This window comes from Panthera onca, chromosome D1, assembly GCF_046562875.1.
Source record: "Panthera onca isolate mPanOnc1 chromosome D1, mPanOnc1 haplotype 2, whole genome shotgun sequence".
NCBI lineage: Eukaryota > Metazoa > Chordata > Mammalia > Carnivora > Felidae > Panthera > Panthera onca.
In genome coordinates this window covers 46036178-46056229 of record NC_138348.1, presented here as the reverse complement: position 1 = coordinate 46056229, position 20052 = coordinate 46036178, and the positions used below count along the sequence as shown (strand labels likewise).

Here is a 20052-nt window from a genome sequence, read left to right as displayed (position 1 = left end):
ACTTGACCTCAAGAGAATTCAAAGAGGCACCCTACGCCCTTGTACAGCACCTGGCACCCGAGTGCCAGCCCAGGGTATTGGAAGACAGGCATGGAGCTTTAAGTCTGTGGGGGCTGGAGATGCTGAAAATCACCTGTTCACAGATAAATCCCCCATAGCTGATAGAGGTGGCAGTGGACTCTGGGAATCTCTGCAGGTGGATGGACCCTTGTCCTTTCAGGTTCAGGTGGGAAAATCTTGAGTTTCTGACGAGCATTGGCTTGCGTTCTTGAACCACCACCTTTCAAGACAACCGTGTTCTTGGGCTTTGAAAATCGGAGCAAGTATTCTAGGCCCTTTTTTTTCCAGCAGTTAATGAATTGACTTGGTAATTATGAAAGGTGATATGTGTTGAACCAGGTCCTGAGGACACACCCAAATAAGATAAGGGTGCCGCCTTCAGGGAGCTTGACACCAGGGGGGCAGACCGGTTGACAGGCACTCAGAGAGGTGCTCTGGTACAAGGGCATGAGGCTGTGGGAGCATGTGACCAGGCTCCCCAGACTGGACTTGGGGATCCAGGAAGGCTCCTGGAAGGAGTGCTCTCGCTGCTGAAAGGGGAAGAGTCTTGGAAAGATACATGTGGCATCTGTGTGATGTGTGAGGCCTCTGTGGGCGGTGAGGGCTCTGTCACGGATTCCACTGCCGGTACGCTTGCACTTGGTCTGATTTCTTCGCTTAGAGGTCCCGTTTTACCTTCCTACCCACCTATCTATCTACGTACCAACCTGTTTATCCGTAATTTTAATTGTGGTCAAATGCATATAACCTAAATGCACTGCCTTAACCATTTTTAAGTGTACAGGTCAGTGGCGTTAAGCACCGTTGGTTTGCCCTCCGTCCTTGTGATCCATCTCCGTAACTTTTCATGGAAGACTGAAACTCTGTGCCTGTTCATGCTGCGTGCGAGTGCCGCGGGGAAGGTTTTGCCGAAGAGGGGCCAGTTTGGTCTCTGGAGTATGCGCGTCTTAGCTTACAGGGGGCTAAGGTGAGGACATTTTGGAAAAGAGGTGCCTGCACAGCAGCGGGCGAGAGACTCGTCTCTACGTTCAGGCCGTCTAGTTTGGTGGTTGCCAGTTTAGAGCCGTCTGTGCTCAGATCTTGGCCTTGCACCTCTTCTGAGCGAGGCCGGGCAGTTGATCTCTTTCTGGATCTTGGTTTCCTCATTTCTAAATGGGAATGGTGCTGGCACTTTTCTCATAGGATTGTTAAGAGGATTGAATGAATTGACCTATAAAGTGCTTCCGTAGGGCCAGGTCCAGAACGTACACGGTGTAAGCGTCCACTACTGCTGTAGAGTCCTCGGGTCTACCAAAAACAGGCTCCGATCTGTGTGCGTCTGGACTCGAAGCTTGTGACTAGTCCTAGAAAGTGGGAGAATGGCTCCTGGGGGTTCCTGAAGATAGAGAGGATTCAGGTTGACACAGACATCTGACTTCCAAGCTTTTCTTTTTTCGTTCACGTGCTCAAATGTCTCAACTTGTAGCTGATTATTTAAATTTTCTTCAAAAATTGGAGTCATTTTTGGGGCACCTGAGTGGCTCAGTTGGTTAAGCGTCTGACTTAAGTTCAGGTCATGATCTCACGGTTTGTGGGTTCGAGCCCCATGTCGGGCTCTGTGCTGACAGCTCAGAGCCTGGAGCCTGCTTCGGATTCTGTGTCTCCCTCTCTCTCTGCCCCTCCCCTGCTCATGCTGTGTCTCTCCTTCAAAAATAAATAAACGTTAAAAAAAATAAAAAAAAGGTAGAGTCATTTTTTAAAACAATAGAACATAAAACAAGTGTAAGACAAAAACCTGTAATGTCACCCTCCTAATAGTAACTATTTTTTAAAATTTCAGTTACTTTATTTTGTAGGTACAAGCATAAAATCAAAGTTTTAATTGTGTATATACCATACACAATTTTGTGAGTACATAAATATTATATAACACATGTAAGTCTATTTTATAATATATACAGATGCATATACATATAATTTCATATGCACTTCTACACATACAAGTGTGTATTTTCTAATACATATATACACAACGTTGTATTTTGCTTTTGAAAATCAATACTCTGAGAAGCTTTCCTCAATGTTTCAGCCTGTTCTTTTTCATTTTTCTTACAAATGGAGACAGTTTTCCTTTGCACTATGTACTGTGGTTTTCTTAGTCATCCCCCCGTTCATAGTATCATGGGTGATTCTGTAATGTGTATCATTGTGATCCTAATGTTTTTCTTCCATGGAATTCTCTTTTTGATAAATTTCTAGGGCGAGGATTACTAAGTGAAAGGATCCAAGCCTTTGAGGCTCTTGGTCAGTGTAGCCATTTGGGTCTTCACATCCCCAACACCATGGTGCATCCCCGGTGTCATATTCACTGCAGATGTTATTACTGTCTCTACAAGTTTGCTGGTTAGGAGCTTTACAGTAACACCTTCAGCTTGCTCGAATTTGTCATCCTTTCCCTCTCCTAGTGAAGGGGGAGAGTCACATACTTCTGAGCGACTTGTCCATTCATCTCCTTTTCTGGTTGTGTTCTTGATATTTTCTAAAACAAATTTGAATAGTTTACTTACCATAAATATTAGCTTTGTGTTGGAAAAGAATTCAGGTGCAGGAAATTTAAAAAGAGAAGGACAAAGACTTGGAGTGCCTGGGTGGCTCAGTCGGTTAAGCGTCCGACTTTGGCTCAGGTCATGATCTCGCGGTCTGTGAGTTCGAGCGCTGCCTCGGGCTCTGTGCTGACAGCTCAGAGCCTGGAGCCTGCCTGGGATTCTGTGTGTGTCTCTCTCTCTGCCCCTCCCCCACTCTTGCGCTCGCGCGCTCTCTCTCTCTCTCTCTCTCTCTCTCACACACACACACACACACACACACACACACACACACGCAAAGACTCTTTCATTACCCTGCAGTAGTCAGGCATGCACCCTTGCCATTGTGTTCCGGGGACGGAGAAGGAACCTGTGCTCGCCATGTGCCAGCTCTGCTGGGATGACATGGGTAGAGTCTGGACTCTCCAACGGCCTTGCTTTTCCGTTGCCTTTTGTTGTGAGCAGAAAAACAGAGCGGCTGTCCATTCTCTCGGCCCTAACGGTATGCTCACTGCATTCACAGGGTCTCCTGCACCTCCTGTCCCATCAGCACCCAGTACAGAGCCAGTGGCTAGGAGGCAATCTGTTTTCATCTGTCATGGGTCAGAGGTTAGAATGTGCCTTCCCTGACATCCTTCTCCCCGCTCCAGTTCCCAGTACAGCATCCCTGTTAAGAGATCCCTCAGCTATTCCTTGATTACCTCCAGTGATGGGAGATTGACTGGCACAAAAAAAAAAAAAAAACAAAAAACAAAAAAAAAAAACAGACTTTGGGCTCAAGGTGAGGTGGATCTGGGTTTGAATGTCTCTGTTTGATAGGTGGACAAATGACTTAAAGTTTCTAAACTTCATTTTCTTCATTATCTGGAGAACGGATGTAGTAACGGGTGTAGCTCTACTTAGAGCTGCGATGAGGAGTAGGAGATAATAAAAATAATGTCCTGACCCCTGTGCCTCACAGACAGTAGTGTTGAATAATCGTTAGCTGTGGCTATGATTTCCATTTACTACTCCAAGGTATTTCCTTAAGCTTTTGCCATTGTATTTGATATTGTGAGTTAAAAGTGCCTCCCATAGTGACATGAAATTTGGAGTACATTCTTCCTTAGTGGAGATGTTGGTGGGCATTGGCTTTGAGCTGATTCCCGCTCCGGCCACCATCCCAGCTGCTGGGCTGGGCGGGGCTGTAATGCATCCAGGCTGCCTCTCTTTTGGTTTTCAAAGTCCGATTTACAGGCTTCTGGTTTGTCCTTCTCTTTCCTGGCTGTTGCCCCTGCCCTGGCATCCGCAATAGAGGACAGACAGAAACATTTAGAGGAAGCGAAATTCTGTTCCACTTACTCGTTATCTGTTCCCTCACACAGAAAATACTGTAGGTTAGCAAAGAGCGATGAGGTAGAGATCATGCTTCCAACTGCATAGCAATGCGCCCAGCTCCAAAATACTGCATTTACTGGGGTGATAGGTAAGCCAGTACCAGGGTGGTTGGGGCACAGGTTGGGTTGTACTTGACTCTTCTACTTATCTCTAGACTTCAGCATTTCTTTTTTTTTTTTTTTTTTTTTTTTTAATTTTTTTTTTTCAACGTTTTTTATTTATTTTTGGGACAGAGAGAGACAGAGCATGAACGGGGGAGGGGCAGAGAGAGAGGGAGACACAGAATCCGAAACAGGCTCCAGGCTCCGAGCCATCAGCCCAGAGCCCGACGCGGGGCTCGAACTCACGGACCGCGAGATCGTGACCTGGCTGAAGTCGGACGCTTAACCGACTACGCCACCCAGGCGCCCCTAGACTTCAGCATTTCGATATGTTTGTTTTAGCTTCCCGAGAATTATAGTTGATGATCTGAGACTTCCTCTAAGTTTCATATGATTTAACCAGACAGCTTTTATCCTTGAGGAGCCAGTGTCACGGGTGTTCGTACTCGGTGTATGGACCTTATGATTATGATGTCCCTGTTTGTCTAACCCAATTCACTATGCCCTGTAGAGAATAACTCAGTGGCAAGAGCTCCCTGCTAGTGTCTTGGGAAGTGCTTCTTATTAACGGTCCGTTTCGGTTTTAAAAATAAAATATAAAGGATTTTAATGAATTTAAGAAACAGTGCTGGTGTGATAATTACGATTTTAACCAGTGGTCTTTGGGGAGCTGGTGGGGAGGGAGGATGAAGAAAATTTAAAAAGCAAATCTTGGGGCGTCTGGGGAGCTCCGTTGGTTGATCATCCGACTCTTGATTTGGGCTCAGGTCATGATCTCAGGGTCGTGGGATCGAGCGTCACGTCGGGCTCTGCACTGAGCGTGGAGCCTGCTTGAGATTCTCCCTCTCTTTCCCTCTGCCTCTCCTCTGCTCACGTGCGTGTGCTCTCTCTCAAAAATAAAAATAAAAAGCAAACCTTGAGTTATAAGTTGCCTGTGAACAGGAGCGGTATTTAAAATATATATTAAACCATAAGGACATTGACACCAGGGAAAGCACTGGAGGCCCCGGGGTGTTCCAGGCACTTATCCTTCATGGGGATAGAGAGGAGGCCTGGGGGTTCTGGGAGAGGGGGGGCAGCCAAAGGGACAGGGCATTCCACGGGCTTGTACCATTGGCTCTTCACCAACTCGTATGGAAGTATTTCAGTATTGTAGACAACCAGCTTGGCCCTACCGGGGAGGTATTGGTGGGGTTGGTGTGGATAGTACCAGCAGCATCCACATCCCCTTTGACAGGTGTTTAGAGGTGTTAGAGGGACCCCTTGCTTGTGGCTTCCTCTGTCTCATTGCTGGGGGGACTTCTGTTGTGCTGGCCTGTTGATCTCCCGGTAGGCGCTTGGAAAGTGTCACATAAGAATTAGGGTTGTCTATTTGAGAAGCACCCAGATGCATTCCTTTATTCAGAAAATACCACAGTGTGACAGGCACAGTCCCAGTCTTCAAGGGTCCCCAGTCTGCACCAGTGGCTTCCATTTTTCCCTGCTCTTGTGGATTCCAGGAATCTGTCCATAGGAGATGATTACAAGGATGTTTGCCATAACAGTGAACAGTTGGGCAACATATGAATGTGCACCCGTGGGGAAATAGTCAAATAATAAGTATATCCACAACATGGGATACTATACGTCTTAAAAATCACGAATACAAAGAATGTTTCAGGACTCAGGAAAATGCTAAGTGTGAAATGAACCCAAGACTGTAGGGAATAATAGTAAATAGTATTGACGAGAATAACATTATTTATGCAAGAAGTACATCAGAATGTGTTGTTAGCACTGACGACTGTTTGGTGGAGGACTATGGGTAAAGTTCGTTTTCTGTGTGTATTTCCAGATGTTCCAGTTTTTTGGTCATCTGTGGGTATGAACTTCACGTTTAGAATAAATGTAATATTTTTAAAATCCAGTTTAAAGTTTTAAACTTAATGTCTAATCAGCAGCTGAGTATGCCGAATTCAAACTTGGAGAAACACATTTAGAGCTTGTGTCAATTGCCTATAAAGGAAGCTGCTGACTTAGTGGGATAAAAATAAGAGCCTAGGTCAGCCTCCTCGTGCGGGTGTACCCAGCTCCTCCAGGTTTCCAGACTGTGAGGGTTCAGAGAGGCCCTAATGGGCTTGTTGAAAAGCTCTACTTGGCTTCTCATTAATGTCCCTCCCCGAGTCGTGCGCTGCTCTGCCGGCTAACCTTGTCCGAAGGTTACCCGTGGCTCTCCAGGGCTCGGCTAATTTTAAACCCGGTCGGCCAGTGCGGTGGCGTGGCATCACACTGTGGAGACACGAACAGCTCCCTGGGAGACACAGCTGGGGAAAGATGAGCTGAGTCCTGGGTTTTTTCTCCTCCTCCTGTAAGTGACCAGGCACGCTGGACAAGCCAAAAGAGCTGGGCTAATAATGAGAGCTTTTATGGTTAAAAAAAAAAAAAAAAAAAAAAAAAAAATCAGGATTATTAAAGATCTTTTGCAGTGGCAGTGCCGGTTGGTAATTGCACGGTGTGATGTGTCCTGCATGAACTGTGTGAATTCTGACAGCCTGAGGAGGAACAAGCGGATGAGATCCTCTCTTCCGGGAATTAGACTGTTTCTAAAGACCGAGTGAAACTGCTGTTAATTTCACTGTGTGTGTGTGTGTTAGTCTTCTAAACCTGCAGAACTCAGCCCCGGCTGCTAATAGGTTCCTTCTCTGAAGTTTTGGATGGGATTGGGAGAGGGCTATTTCTTAAAGAAAAAAAAAAAAAAATGAAGCACATAATCTGCCTGTCTGCGTGTTTACCAGCTGGGCTGGTTGCCACTGTGATTGCCATTTTAAAGTCCCTCCCCCGCCCCTTCCCCTTTAAGTATTTGCAATGGAGTCCTGTTCAGGGCACTGCTTGCCTTCATAATCCTCATAACCCTGCTATTTTAACATGAAACATAGATCAATGACTATAAAATAAGGTCTTGTTGGAGAACCTTTCCTCAGGAAAACACATTTTTTTTTTTAAAGAAGATCTTAAAGAATCTATTTTTATTTTTTTTTTCTTATTTGGATTTTTTTTTTTTTTTTTTTTTTTTTTTTTAATCTGCCTCCCTTTCAACACCTTCCTCCGGGGGATCTAATGTGCTGGGGCTTTCACAGCGGGCTCTCGGATGAGGGATTACAATGGGAAACCAAATCCACCCCCGACACTGCCTGGCCTTGGGTTTTACCTGCCAGCTGGAGAAGGGCATTTCTTGTAACTAGGTCTGCACCCAACCCACCCTCTTATAAAACAGTTGCTAGGAGCACATTACAGAGGCATGGTGTATGGAGTATACCCAGATGAAAGAACAGTGGACGGAGAATCAATAACCTGTTAACTCGCCACCGTGATTGAAGTTAACTTTATTTGAAGCACGCCGGCTGGGTCAGACCACATCAAGCCAGCAGTGTTCCTGCATGAGGGTAGCACGGGGGTCACTGACCTTTGGTTTCATTTTGGGAAAAGGAAAAAAAAAAATGTGCGAATGCTTTTTATTAGCCTTTTCTTTCTTGAAGGTCTGTTCCTCCTTCAGCAGAGTTAATTAGCTTTGTCATGTTTGGATTTAGTTTTGAGAAAATTAAAGCTGAGTAATATCAGGGATTTGTTGAATGGGAATACTTGTTAAAACCTTCACTGACCCCAATCTGACTTTTATAAGAGAAGCAAACTAAATAAGAAAAATAAATAAATAAATAAAAATCCGCGCCCATCCCCCCCCCCCCCCATCTCTTGCCCTAAAATAATGTTTTTAAAAGCACATTTAAAGTAGTTAAATAGAATATAAATATAAGCTGCTCTGGATGGGACACTAAGTGAATGAGTTATTGTAGGGGCTGTAGTGGTTATGTGAAGAGCGTAGTTGTGAATTTAAAGTATATTTCTTAAAACCCAGTTCCTCTTTGACTCAAACTCAAATGTCTGCTTTTTGTTGTTGTTGTGTGTGTGTGTTTTTTTTTCCTCCTGGGCTTCTCTTTCTGCACTTGGCCTGCTCGCTGACTGTGCAGGCCCGCTGTTATTTTGCGGTAACCTGACACTTTGGCCTGCCGACTGTAGCCCCCAGGCCCCCGGAGGGGGACTGGCTGTGAGCTGAGAAGGCTGGAACCTGTGTCCCACACGGAGCAGCTGTGGCAGGGCTTGGGCTCAGGGATCGGAGCAGGGATCTCACAGACCTGGGAGGAGGGCCTGTGTGTCATCAGTTAAGACCTCGGGTTGTGGCTCATTAGGTAACAGGCCCTACCTTGAAGGGGGTTCAGCAGAGTTGATGTTGAGACTAGAGGCTAGCTCATCAGGGCCTTTGGAGATTGGAGGAAGGTTTTTCAAGCCAGTGACTTTTTAATTTTGTTCTGTGGGTTTGGTCTAGAGTATGCCCGAGGCTGTCTTTGTGACTCCTTAGACAAGGATGAATTTCTTAATAGTCATAAAAATTGTATTAATATTTTATGTTAAACTAAATCAGGCAATTATTTATTGAGCCGGGGTGGGGATGAGGTGTAGAGATGAATGGGGCAGAGTCCCTGGCTTATGAAATGTCTGTAGTATAGCAGGAAAGACAGATATATAAGCAGTAATTATTCATTAGAGCTATATACATTTGTTCAGCAATTATGTTGAGAACCTGCAGTGTGTCAGCCACAGTTCTAAGATGTGTGTGCACTCATACCCGCTAACCTGTAAGCCTGTAGATAATGATAAATAATGTACGTAATGACTGCCGATGGTTGAGACACCCGTACTTTACACCCACTCATCATCTTTACGACGGGTAGGTAGTACTAATTCTCATTGGCACAGAAGGGGGATAAAAACACCGGGACACAGCTAAAAAGTGGAGAACTCAAAATTCAAACTCCTTGGTATTCCAAAACCCTAGGTACTCTTTATATATATTTCACTGCTTTGACATACAGGCTCTCCAGATGCACAGTGTAGTCCCTCCAGCTCTAGGGGTACCCATGAACGAAAACATGTAGCAGACATTTTTTTGGAGTTCCAGAAACTTGTCTGGTGTTGAGAGAGGATATAGGAATGCCAAGGAACTTACCGATTAGCTGGAGACTGTATCTTAAGAGACATTATGGTGAAGCATGCATGTGTGGGGATTGGAAGTTTATTTGAGGTGCTCTGGGGACACAGATGTGACTTCTCTGAGTGGAGACATCTGCTAAGGCAGATTGAGAGAGGTTGGTAGTTTTGGTCTTGAAAGGACCAATAGATATTCATTAGGCAGAACGGCTGGTGAAGGAAGCACCAGGGCAGAGGGACCCAGGTGGCGGAAGGATTGAAGCAGGCGGCCCGCCGTATCTGGGCACCACGGAGCAGTCACGTGGTCGGAATGGGAGCAGGCTGCAGCTAGGTGGTTCAGGCCACGGGTGCCCCTGTTATGCACTTGGGTTCTGGAGTGGGTGGGGATCTGCTGAAAGATTTTGAATGAGTATATGATGAAAGTCATATTTGCATTTTGGGAGCACAGGAGAGACTTGGTAAAAAAAAAAAAAATACATTTACTGGGGCCTCTGATTCAGTACTTCTGGCATCAGAGCTGGGATCATATTTTTAAGAAGCCGCCTATGTCGTCTCGACCTATATCCAGAGCTGGGAGCCGGCCAGAACCAGGTTGTCAGGAGTGGTAGTGGTTTGGGGACATAGGCAACTGCCGTGAGACAAGAGCAGAGTCGATGGGGATGGAGGGGAGCGGAGGGCATGCAGCTGAGGGATTGGGGGGCTGAGTGGACACTCTTGGGATTCAGTTGCATCAGAAAGGGTGGGGGGAGCGTGGGATGGTGGCCCCCGCCGTGGGTGCTGTACTCCCGTGAGTCGTGGAGCCTCTCTGAGGGGGCTGTGCTATTGGGTCCCCTCACTAAGGACCTGGAAAATCTCTTCGGGTTTCCTGGCTGCTTTTAGAGACAGACCCTCAGTGCAGAGACATGGCGTTGAAGGTGTCAGTACCCAGTCTGCCCGGTCTGTGCATATGTGAGGGTTTGGGTTTGTTTGGCTTGCTTTTGGGCCGTTTAGGCCTTCAAGTTGAATCCTGTGTGCTGAATCCATCCACATCAGTCAGTTGGACTGATGGGGAATCAACACCATGAACACTGGAGAAAGGGAGAGCCCGAGACAGAGGGAGGGCTGTAGTGCCACTCCACAGGTGGAATCCGCAATGGATTCGGGTTCAAGGAGAGGAGTTGAAGGCTGGCGTTCCATGTTCCTCTATCAGGGTAGCAGATTGTGTTGGAAGAAGAAGAGATCCTGGACAGAAATATAAACCCAGCCCCCTTAATTTTCTTCTGAAGAGACTCCTTGGGTGTGTATGTGTATGAGTGTGTGTTGGGGAGCTGCAGAAATGTAGACTGAATCCATTTCTGGCCTTTTGCCTCCTTTACTTGGTACGGGGGACTCGCTGGCAGGGTGGGAGGGGGAGGCAGGAGTCTGGTGGCACGCCCTCGTTCAGAGCCTCCTGGGCCACGCGGAAGTGAAGGCACAGGGAGGCTGGATTCCAGAATTGGGTGCCTCAGCCTTTCTCAGTCTGTACTTCTCGTTGCCTGGGGGGTCTTGTCCCACTGTGTGTCCTTGAAGTGTTTGTGGACCGCTTGCATGCTTAGAGCTGGTTGGTGCTGTGCACACAGTAGGTGCTCACGTAGCATCTGACTTTTTTGAATGAGTGGCTTATTGTCTAAAGGGGGAATACTCGCTTATCCTGCCTGAGCCAGTTTCCAGCCAGAGCGCCAAGACTAGTGCTCCTGCTGAAGTTGAACTGGGTGTAAGCCAAGGACCAGGTTTACATTTGGAGGATAGGGATGTGGGCAAGGGTGGGGCTTTAATTGGTGTCTGAATTTGCATCCCTCTCGGTAGAAGACCTGTTTTGCAGCTGCTCCATCACTGTGTCCTCATTACATGGCACATTGCGTCTCTCATTTGAAGAGTGGGGATTCCATTATGTCAGTAACACTGGGACCAGCGGACGTTTGGGTCCACTGTTGTCTTTGGTCGTATGTCTTCGGTCAGATTATACATTCGTTCCTGTGGGCATTAGCTGATGTTTGCATGTTGGCCATTCTCAGATGTGTGTCTGTGTGAGCACAGCAGCTTAGTCCCCGTGCTGGTTTGGGGGTGACTGTGCTGTCGGCACACAGCCCTGTTTGGGGACCAGGGGAATAATGCAGGGTGCTTGAAGACAAAGTCTAATGAGCAGTAATTGAAGATCCGAGTGGAGTTCATCTGGTAGCTCTGGGCTGTTTAAACAAACACATCTGTTTACGCTGTCGTTAAAAACACCTTTATGAATTTGGAATGCTTCAGGGATGGAACACTTGAAGTTACCTAGAGAACTGTTCTGGCCTTGGACCACACTGAAAATGCTTTTGATTAAAAAATTCTGATTGCAAATTTATAAAATTATCTGTTCTTCATCCTTTATTCTCCCAAGCAGATAACACACTCGTGCGCGCGCGCACACACACACACCCCCCTTAGTGGCTTGCACACTCCTGATGTTGCTGGTATTTTCTTGTTAGCCGCTGTATGAAATAGCCCAGCCCTTTGGTCACGGTGTGCGAGGGGCCCTGTGTGATCCGCTTCAGCTTCATGTTTTAAGCTCTGCTCCAACCTTTCTGCTTTCTTGCTTTGCCCTTCTGTCAGCACATCCCATGCACGGATACTCTTCTCGGGCCCCCCTGAATCCTGCTTGTAATCGGCCTGGTAAGTCCTGTTTAGACTTCCACAGCAGTCTGAACCTCCCCTCCTGTGACCCTCTGGTTGACCCGAGAGGCGGGATCAGCTCCTGGATCTGTGCCCCAATAGCACTTGGTTCGTTCCTCCTTTGACATCCTGTATCCATTCCTTGTTCATTCATTCCTTCACCCATGGACTTATTGTTTTAGACCTTCATTCAGTCATCATTTTGGAGGAGCAGTTACTGTGTGCCAGGCGTTCTGTTAAATGCCAGGGGCGGGAAGATGACTAAAGGCATGGACCTAAGCCTTAAAGATCTCACACATCTGCAAAGGCGGCAGACACGTAAATCCCTCCTGTGCAGTGAGTGAGGCAAGTTCATTTGTCCTGGCGAGCCAAAGGCCTTCCCGGCTTCTGGCAGAAAATGAGGGAGGGGTCGGACAGCCTCCCAGAGGAGGGGCTTGAAGTCAGGAAGGATTATGAACTTCGATATCTGTCTCCCAGCTGGAAGGCTGCTCCTTGAAGGCAGGGAGGGTAGCATATTTATTTATCTCTGTTTCTGTAGTGCCTGGCACGTGATGGCGGACATGGGAGCGGGCTATTAGAAAACAGAAGTACTTTCCGCTTTGTGTTTCTACCCTCTTTGACTTCAGAATGAATTTAAGGCGGCTTGCAAGGCTGTAAAATGGCATTAATTAAAAGGGAAATGCAGGAAAGGAGAAAGGGATGGTGTAGAGGTAAGGCCCTGTAGTGGATCTGCGAATGAAACTAAACATGCTAACAACCTCCGTGGCTTCTCTGAGGGGCCTGCCGGTGTGGCTCAGGGCAGTTTGCGGCTGGCGAGTAAAGCCAAGGCCTAGTCGGTTGACCACAACGTGAAAAACCAAAGCAGACAAACACACGTTGTCTTGTTCGTCATCGAACTTACCTTTGGGATCTCTGTAAAGAGCAATCCGTGAGATATGACGAAGGACACCTTCACCTTCTTGGAGTAAATCCAGTGACTAATTCTTGGGATGTTCCTTTGTATGCTGATGGCGCTGCATAAAAGCGTAATTAGGTAAAAGCAGTTTACCGAGAGCGCCTGGAATACACTTGTCTCTAACGTAACTGTGGAATCAGAAAGGTTAGTTGTAGCTGCCCTTCTGCCGTGTTCCGCTTTTATGCAGTCCCCTAAGGCCACATGCCACTGTCCGAGGTCCTAGAGGGCTCAGGGGCTCAATTTCTGCTTCCAGGGAGTTTTAGGACTGTGTTTTGGGCTCCAGATACTCCCGTATGATTTGGGATGAGGATCTGTATGCTTAGATCCCTTCGAAATGGCTATTGAAAAGTGGATTGGCCAGACCCAACACCCCCACAAAAAAGGGATATCCTGATTTTTGATGGTTGAGGGGCTGGAAAAGGACATGTGTTGTGTTGCATTGTGTCCTTGGTTTCCTAAAGGTGACAGGGAAGAGTAGTTTTTTCTGGAGCCCAGAGTTTGGATCTTACATTGTGAGTACTGAGGAGGTCCATAGGGGTCTGTTGGATCTTTAGAGAGCATTTCAATGCCAGCGTACCCCGTACAAGAACTGGAGCAGAGCTTGGACTTCACAGTTCAGCACTTTAAAGTTTATTTATTTGTTTGGAGATAGACAGAACCAGCAGCAAAAGGGCAGAGAGAGAGGGGGACAGAGGATCCAAAGCAGGGGTTATGTGCTGACAGCAGAGAGATCGACACAGGGCTCGAACTCAGGAACTGTGAGATCATGACCTGAGCCGAAGTTGGACGCTTCACCAACTGAGCCACCCAGGCGCCCCCACAGTTCAGCACTCTAAAATGCCAGCTTTGTTCAGTTGTTCTTGTTGATGGACTTCTGGCCCAATCAGAAGTGAACTATGGATTTATCCAGTCCTTCTGTCTCCTTGCATACTGTGTAAATGATCCTGGGTAGACATGGGCTCGGCTGGAATGAGAGAAGCACCCTAAGTCATAGGAGCTGGAGAAGGTGGCCCGGGACCATTTCTGTAGGTGGACTAGGGAGGGCTGTTCCTGATGCAATAGAATTCGAACTCCACATCAGCCAGAGGAACTGCAACTGGGCAGGTCAGCTGTTGGGACTCAGCCCAGAGCCAACATATCATTAAGTTGGCTGGCAGCAAGCTGTGTAACTCTGAGTCCCCATGGCCTTTTGTAAGAAGGGTGACACCCCAGTTGTGACCTACAGACTTGCCACCCAGGGCGCAGCACTCTGCTTGTACGAGGCTCATTTGTAGGCACTCTTCCTGGTATGGGACTGAGATGGGCCGTTTGAAATGCTCGCCATCGGGTTTGACCAAGCACAGCGTATGTACCTCCCTGCTGTGTTGGTTTCTTTTAAAATACAAACTGTCTCCTTTTGATTTTTTTTTTTCTTAATTTGTATTCATTGCCATTTAAAACGAGAAGGCATCACAGTAATCTGATGGTGAACCTCACCAACTAAGAAAGTAATAGTATCTGTAACTTAGTGACTAAGGAATATTCTTTTTGTGGTGTTTGTTTTCTTTGTTTTAAAGAATCATTGCGGGGGCGCCTGGGTGGCTCAGTCGGTTAAGTGTCCGACTACGGCTCAGGTCATGGTCTCACGGTTCGTGAGTTCGAGCTGCGCGTCGGGCTCTGTGCTGACAGCTCAGAGCCTGGAGCCTGCTTTGGATTCTGTGTCACCTTCTCTCTCTGCCCCTCCCCTGCTCGCGCTCTGTCTCACTCTGTCTCTCAAAAATAAATAAATGTAATAAAAAAATTAAAAAAAAAAAAAGAATCACTGGGATTGCTCTGTCCACCTCAAATATATGTTCACTTTACAGACCTACGGGAATTGAAGGGTTAGTTTTGGGGTTTTCCTGGACTGTTACCCCTGGGAAAGGTAAGAATTTTCCTTTTGAATGCTCACTGAGCGCTACTTAAAAGCTAACTCTTGTGGCATTTTTTTTTTCTCTTAAAGCAGGAAAGAAACTTCTGTTTCTGCCTTTGAAATGTGTTAAGTAGTCGACCTCCTGGGGCCCCATGGCTCAGGCTGTGGACCATGCCATCCAGCTCCTGCCTTGCATATGAGTGCACTGTCTTGATGTCAGGTTTTCACTTTGGAATGGTCAGATTGGATAGACTGCTTGGCTTTAGGTCTGTGGCCTAGTTCCTTTTGAAGGTGTCCTGTGATGAAACAGAGCAGTGATTTGTTTGACTGGTAGTGGCGGGAGGAGAAAGGGAGAGGCAAGAATTTCTGTTCTCCAAACTGAGGGTTGATGGGGGGTGGGAGGGAGGGGAGGGTGGGTGATGGGTATTGAGGAGGGCACCTTTTGGGATGAGCACTGGGTGTTGTATGGAAACCAATTTGACAATAAACTTCATATATTGGAAAAAAAAAAAGAATTTCCGTTCTCACTGGCTAACAGATTCCTTAAGGGGATGGGGAAGGTGATGCCACTAAAGGCTGGTAATACAGAGCTGCATGGCATGAAGTCCATCGAAGCCTTTCTTGAACTGTCACCTGGGTAGGTACTTGGGGCTGATGGAGCCGGAGAATTAATCAGAGAAACTCAGGAGGGTAATGCTAAAGTCCTCCCGTGGGGTGCTCAGCATCGTGGTCTTGGTGAAGAGGCATTGGCTTGTTGACGGATCCTGTTGATATGGAAGTGATGTTTGCAAATGAGAAGGAGTAATTATCCACTCCTTCCTGCTGAAATTAGCATCTGTTGGCAATTGGAGTCTATGACACCAAGGCTCACTGGCTGCTAATGGCTTTATGTTCTTAGCGTTGTCATTTCCTGAACGTTCTGCTCAGACAAGGACTTAATGTTCTGCAGCTCCATTTCTCTGGAGGTTGCCTCCAAAATCCAGTCTGTCAGGCTTCGCTTGCATTTCTCAGGCTACTTGTTGGCAGGTTTGGCTAGTGTCTAAAATGATGGGAAACTAGTAACTTGTCCCACCTTACGTATGCAAAAGTGATGAACCATCGTGAGTGCCTGACATTCCTACCAACTACCTGGGGAGGTGAGTCAGTATCATCACTACTCATTAGGAATTAATTAGACTGCGCTTGCAGGTGTCAGTTGGAGACAGGGCTGAGCCTTCAGCACTGCCTACATTCTCTCCCTTGGAAATCCAGCCTCCAGCTCACTGTCTAGTGAGGGTGTAGTTGAGTCTCATATTCCCAGGGAAGGTGCGCTGTGTCTGGCAAAATGACTCCTGGATTCCGATTTTCATTAATATAGGACTTTAGTCAACTTAGTTAGGTCTCTGGACCTCATAAGGTGGAGATAATACCCGATAGGAGTAGGGCAGTGATGAAATAAGATACTGCAGGTCAGAGCTTCTGGCATTGTGCTTGAAACGTGGTTCATTGGGAGAAGGTTGAATTTGGATTTGAGGTACCAGTTCACTTTGGAAGTAAAGAATCTTTTTTTCCTAGTCTTTTATTGGAGGGCAGCTTTTCTCTTATGAGGAAAATCTGGGCTGTCACTAAGATCACAGTGACCAAGAGTGATTCTCTTTCTTTAAATGGCTCTCACCTTTGCCTACGTCCACATTCTTCTGAGCTCATAGAAATCTTCCTTAGCATTCCTTTTAGTGCCACTCCTTACTGTTCCTTTTTCATTCACCCGCTCATTCAAATTTGCTTTGTTACCATTTTTCATTTCTTCAGATTTCTTCCTTGGCCACCTCTTGGGTTTCTGGCCTTCACATCCTCACCACTTTGCCTCTCTTATGACTTTTCTCATAGCTGCTATTGTCTGGTTCTATCTTCTCTAGGGGCCAGAAGAAAAGAGAACGAGACAGGGTAAAATATTGTATCTCAGAAATTTCCATTCCACTCAAAATAATGTTTGTTCATCGAAGCAGGAGTTTACCTTCTAGAGGACCCAAACCATATTTGTGTCTTTAACACAGAAGGGCAGTCGGTTGTCAGTAATTGTGATTAATAATTAATAAATTGGGTTAGACAGTCAACTCTTGTCTATCTCAACCGTGCCTGTCTTAAGTCTGTTCTCTTACATCTTCGTAATTGGGTGATTTTCTCTGGGACTCTTCTCCTTAGAACCTTGACCAGATCAGGGTGAGGGATGGGAAAGGGACCAAAGCTCTCACCCTTCTTGTGGAAAGCTTGGGTGATAAGTTCATTCACATTGATGTGAAAGAATGTTCACGTCATCCGGTTGTTGGTTCATTCTTTCATTGAGCATTATTCCACATACTGTGCTAGCACTGGGGATCCCGTGATGAGCGTAAAAGTCCCTGCCCTCAAGGAGATTGGAGTATCGCTGGGGTGCAATAACAAATCAACTTACCAAGTTTTATTATAGGTAGAGTCGATGGGACCACAAGGTAGTGTTGTGTTGGCCTTAGTTGGCTTTCAGTGTTAATGACGGAAACTGATGTACATGGGGGTTGACGAGTGCCCTGTGTTCCTGGGTTACTCAGGTGGAGATAGAGTCGTAATGCCCAGTCCATCCCTTTTCTGGTTGCCTCGTAGAGTACTGAGACATTGCCTAACAGAAGCTGTATGGATTTTTGTGACCCTCATGTTCAGTGGTGTTTCATTAATCAGGAGGGTTATTTAAAACTAACCCCTTTATTTAAGAGCTCTTAAATCACCTGTAAGTGGGTGGCGTGCTTACATTATGAGAGACCCATAGAAATTAAGATACAGGGAGCAACAGAATACTGTGCCCTAGGTCATACCCTTGTGAATACGTCCCTTGAATGGAGTCAATATCAGAAGCACCTGCATTTGACTGTCTCACCCCTTTCTTTGCCCAGACTTTTAGATTAAAATGTGAATTGGTTAACTGTATATATGCTATCACTTCACTGTAATCCTATCACCTTTCTTGAAGTGTCAGTGGGTAATTATGGAAGAACGATCCATTTAGGGAGTGTAGCTATTGGGGCAGTTAACAGGAATATTTAGGTCCCGGGTAACGTTTATTATAGCGTGGCCAAGGAGACTTTTAGGAACAAAATGAGCTTTTAGAAAAGTGTTAATGACAGAAACGGAGGCACACAGAGGCTACATGGTACACAATATATCCCCCTAAGTCTCTGCAACAGTCCTGCGAGAGTAGAGTCCTTCTACCCCTTCATGATTGTTCTGTGTTGGGATTGAACTTAAATTTATGTCCATTTGTAGGTTAAACCCTGAGCTTCTACGAGATGAACTAATTTAGTCTGGGTGTTGTGGCTGGTGGATGAGCCAGGTTTACAAGCCAGGTCAGGTTGAGTCTTAATACCACGTGTTCCCTCTCCAGCCCCCGATCCTGGACTTTTCTTCATTTCCTGAGTTGAGTGAAAGTTGACTCCCTTGCTCAAAGGATGTATGAGCCGGTGAGGATGTAAGCTCTGGCACAGATACTCTCTGCTCAACTCATTTGACTAGAGCTTGTTGTTGGTAATAAGCGGGCGTTTGCTGCTGTACATTCAGGGGCCACGTAGATTGCGTGGTAGTTTACCAATTCCACACATGCTTAGGATATTCCTAATGTGTGGCTGACACTCTCAGAGCCACTGGACACACGCTTCCAGGATGAGGTGGATTTTGAGCTGGGCTGGAAGGGACCTGAGGGATAGAATGCCAGGATGGTTATTTCAGTATCCAGTACGGGAGCTTTTCTCAGCCAGCCCCAGTCTTGTGATCGGAAACTCTCTGCCCAGACAGGGCCTCATCTTACAATTGGGTTGTAAAACCAAGGGCCTGTAGAACTCTGTGGATTATGTATGTGGTAGCTTCTGGGGCTATGTCCTGGCCCTTGTCCAGAGTAGGTAATTCCATCCTGCTGAGCTCCGGTTGACCAAATTGCAAGAGCCTGGACACAGCGTTCTTCCCTTTGCAGTAAATGAATAAAAACCTGAGAGCATTTAGAGCACTGCCTGTATTGACTAAGTGGATGGATCAGTTAATGCTAGCTAATGTTGCATGCCCTAACCAAGGACTAGGGAGTTTTAGCTTTAGAGGTAACTTGAAGGGGTTGCCCGCCCGACTCTGCTGCCTGTCTTTATGGCACTTCCCTCCTTGTGGAACAGTTCAACTAGCTGGAAAATTTTCCGTATGTTGAGCCAGAAACTTCTTTTGAACTTCTACAGAATGGGTCTACACCCTTCCCATGTGGCAACTCTTAGAGGTTGTTCAATGTCTACGGACACTGAGCTTGACGGTTATGATTCAGAAAGATCTTACCAGCTTTGAGCCATGCCCTAAGGGTAAAAATAATGGAATTTAATAGGAATAAATATAAACTCCCGTTTTTAGCTCCGAAGCCAGTTGCACAAGAGAGGAAATTCAGGAGCAGCACTTGGGAGCTTGGAGGTTTTATGAATCATAGATTTATGAATCTGAGTGTCATTTATGAAGGGCTGTGGACAAACTGGGATGCATTTATGAGGGCTGGGCAGAGGGACAATGTGAATTATGCCTAGTCTGGAACGTAATCAGGAGGCTGGGGGCTGTTCCAGCCATACCTCAATGGGTGTTTGTTGGTGGGGGGGAGGGTTGCTCCATTTCTGTCCCTTGAGGGATAGACCCTCAGGGGATGAATAGGTAGAAGTTAACTGGGTTTTAGCCTCCCAGATGGAAGAATCTCAGCACGCCAGTACAAAGGAAGTGGTATTGGGGAGGGAGTGGGTTCCTCGCCATTGGGGATGTTCAAGTGCAGACCGCGTGACCAGCTGATGGAAGAGTTAGAGAAGATGTCAAGCATAGGATCAGGGGGTGCCGCTGTATTTTGGCCTGGAGGCTCTGTGGCTCTCACTCACACGGTGGTGTTCTCCTTAGGCAAGTCACGCTCCCCGGTCCCTCAGCAGGCCCTCACTGTCCTGGATTCTGTCCCTCCACCATCGTGGTTGCATGCTGGGCACATCACCTGTTCATCCTACAGTGAGGCTCCCTGCAGTGAATTCATACTGCTGGGAGCTGCCCAGAGCCCAGAGGGACTGGCCTGTGTTTTTTTGTGCCGTTCATTTTGTTTTGTTCTATTTTGGGGTCAGGTAGAGAAGGAGAAGGCGGGCTGGCCGCTACCTCAAAATGTTTGCTCATATTCTCGTACTTCTTCCGAGAAAGTGCTTTGGAGGTGGAAGCGACTGTCGGGTAGAGTAGTACAGGTCAGCCTGAGTTTTGTAAGACTCCTAAATCCCAACCAAAAAAAATATAATAATTTGAGAATTCGAAAAGCCCACACTGGAGACATCATGGAGTTCATCTGCAGGTCAGTCACAAGACCTTTTCTTGTGGCAGAGTTTATGCCTCAACGTTTGGCAGGTTTTAAAGTCCTGTGTTAAT

General features: G+C 46.6%; 1 protein-coding gene across 3 annotated transcripts in view; it reads left to right on the top strand.

Annotated features, from left to right (window-relative positions):
• Window positions 1–20052, top strand: part of TEAD1 (TEA domain transcription factor 1) — a 267977-nt gene that overhangs the window by 64880 nt on the left and 183045 nt on the right. Inside the window, exon 1 of one of the 3 annotated variants that reach the window (XM_060606046.2) lies at window positions 6356–6446. The exons of the other annotated variants lie outside the window; for them this stretch is intronic. The gene's annotated coding sequence lies outside the window, so the exon portion shown is untranslated. Of the gene's footprint in view, window positions 1–6355; window positions 6447–20052 lie in introns of those variants that run through there. 3 annotated transcript variants of the gene reach the window in all.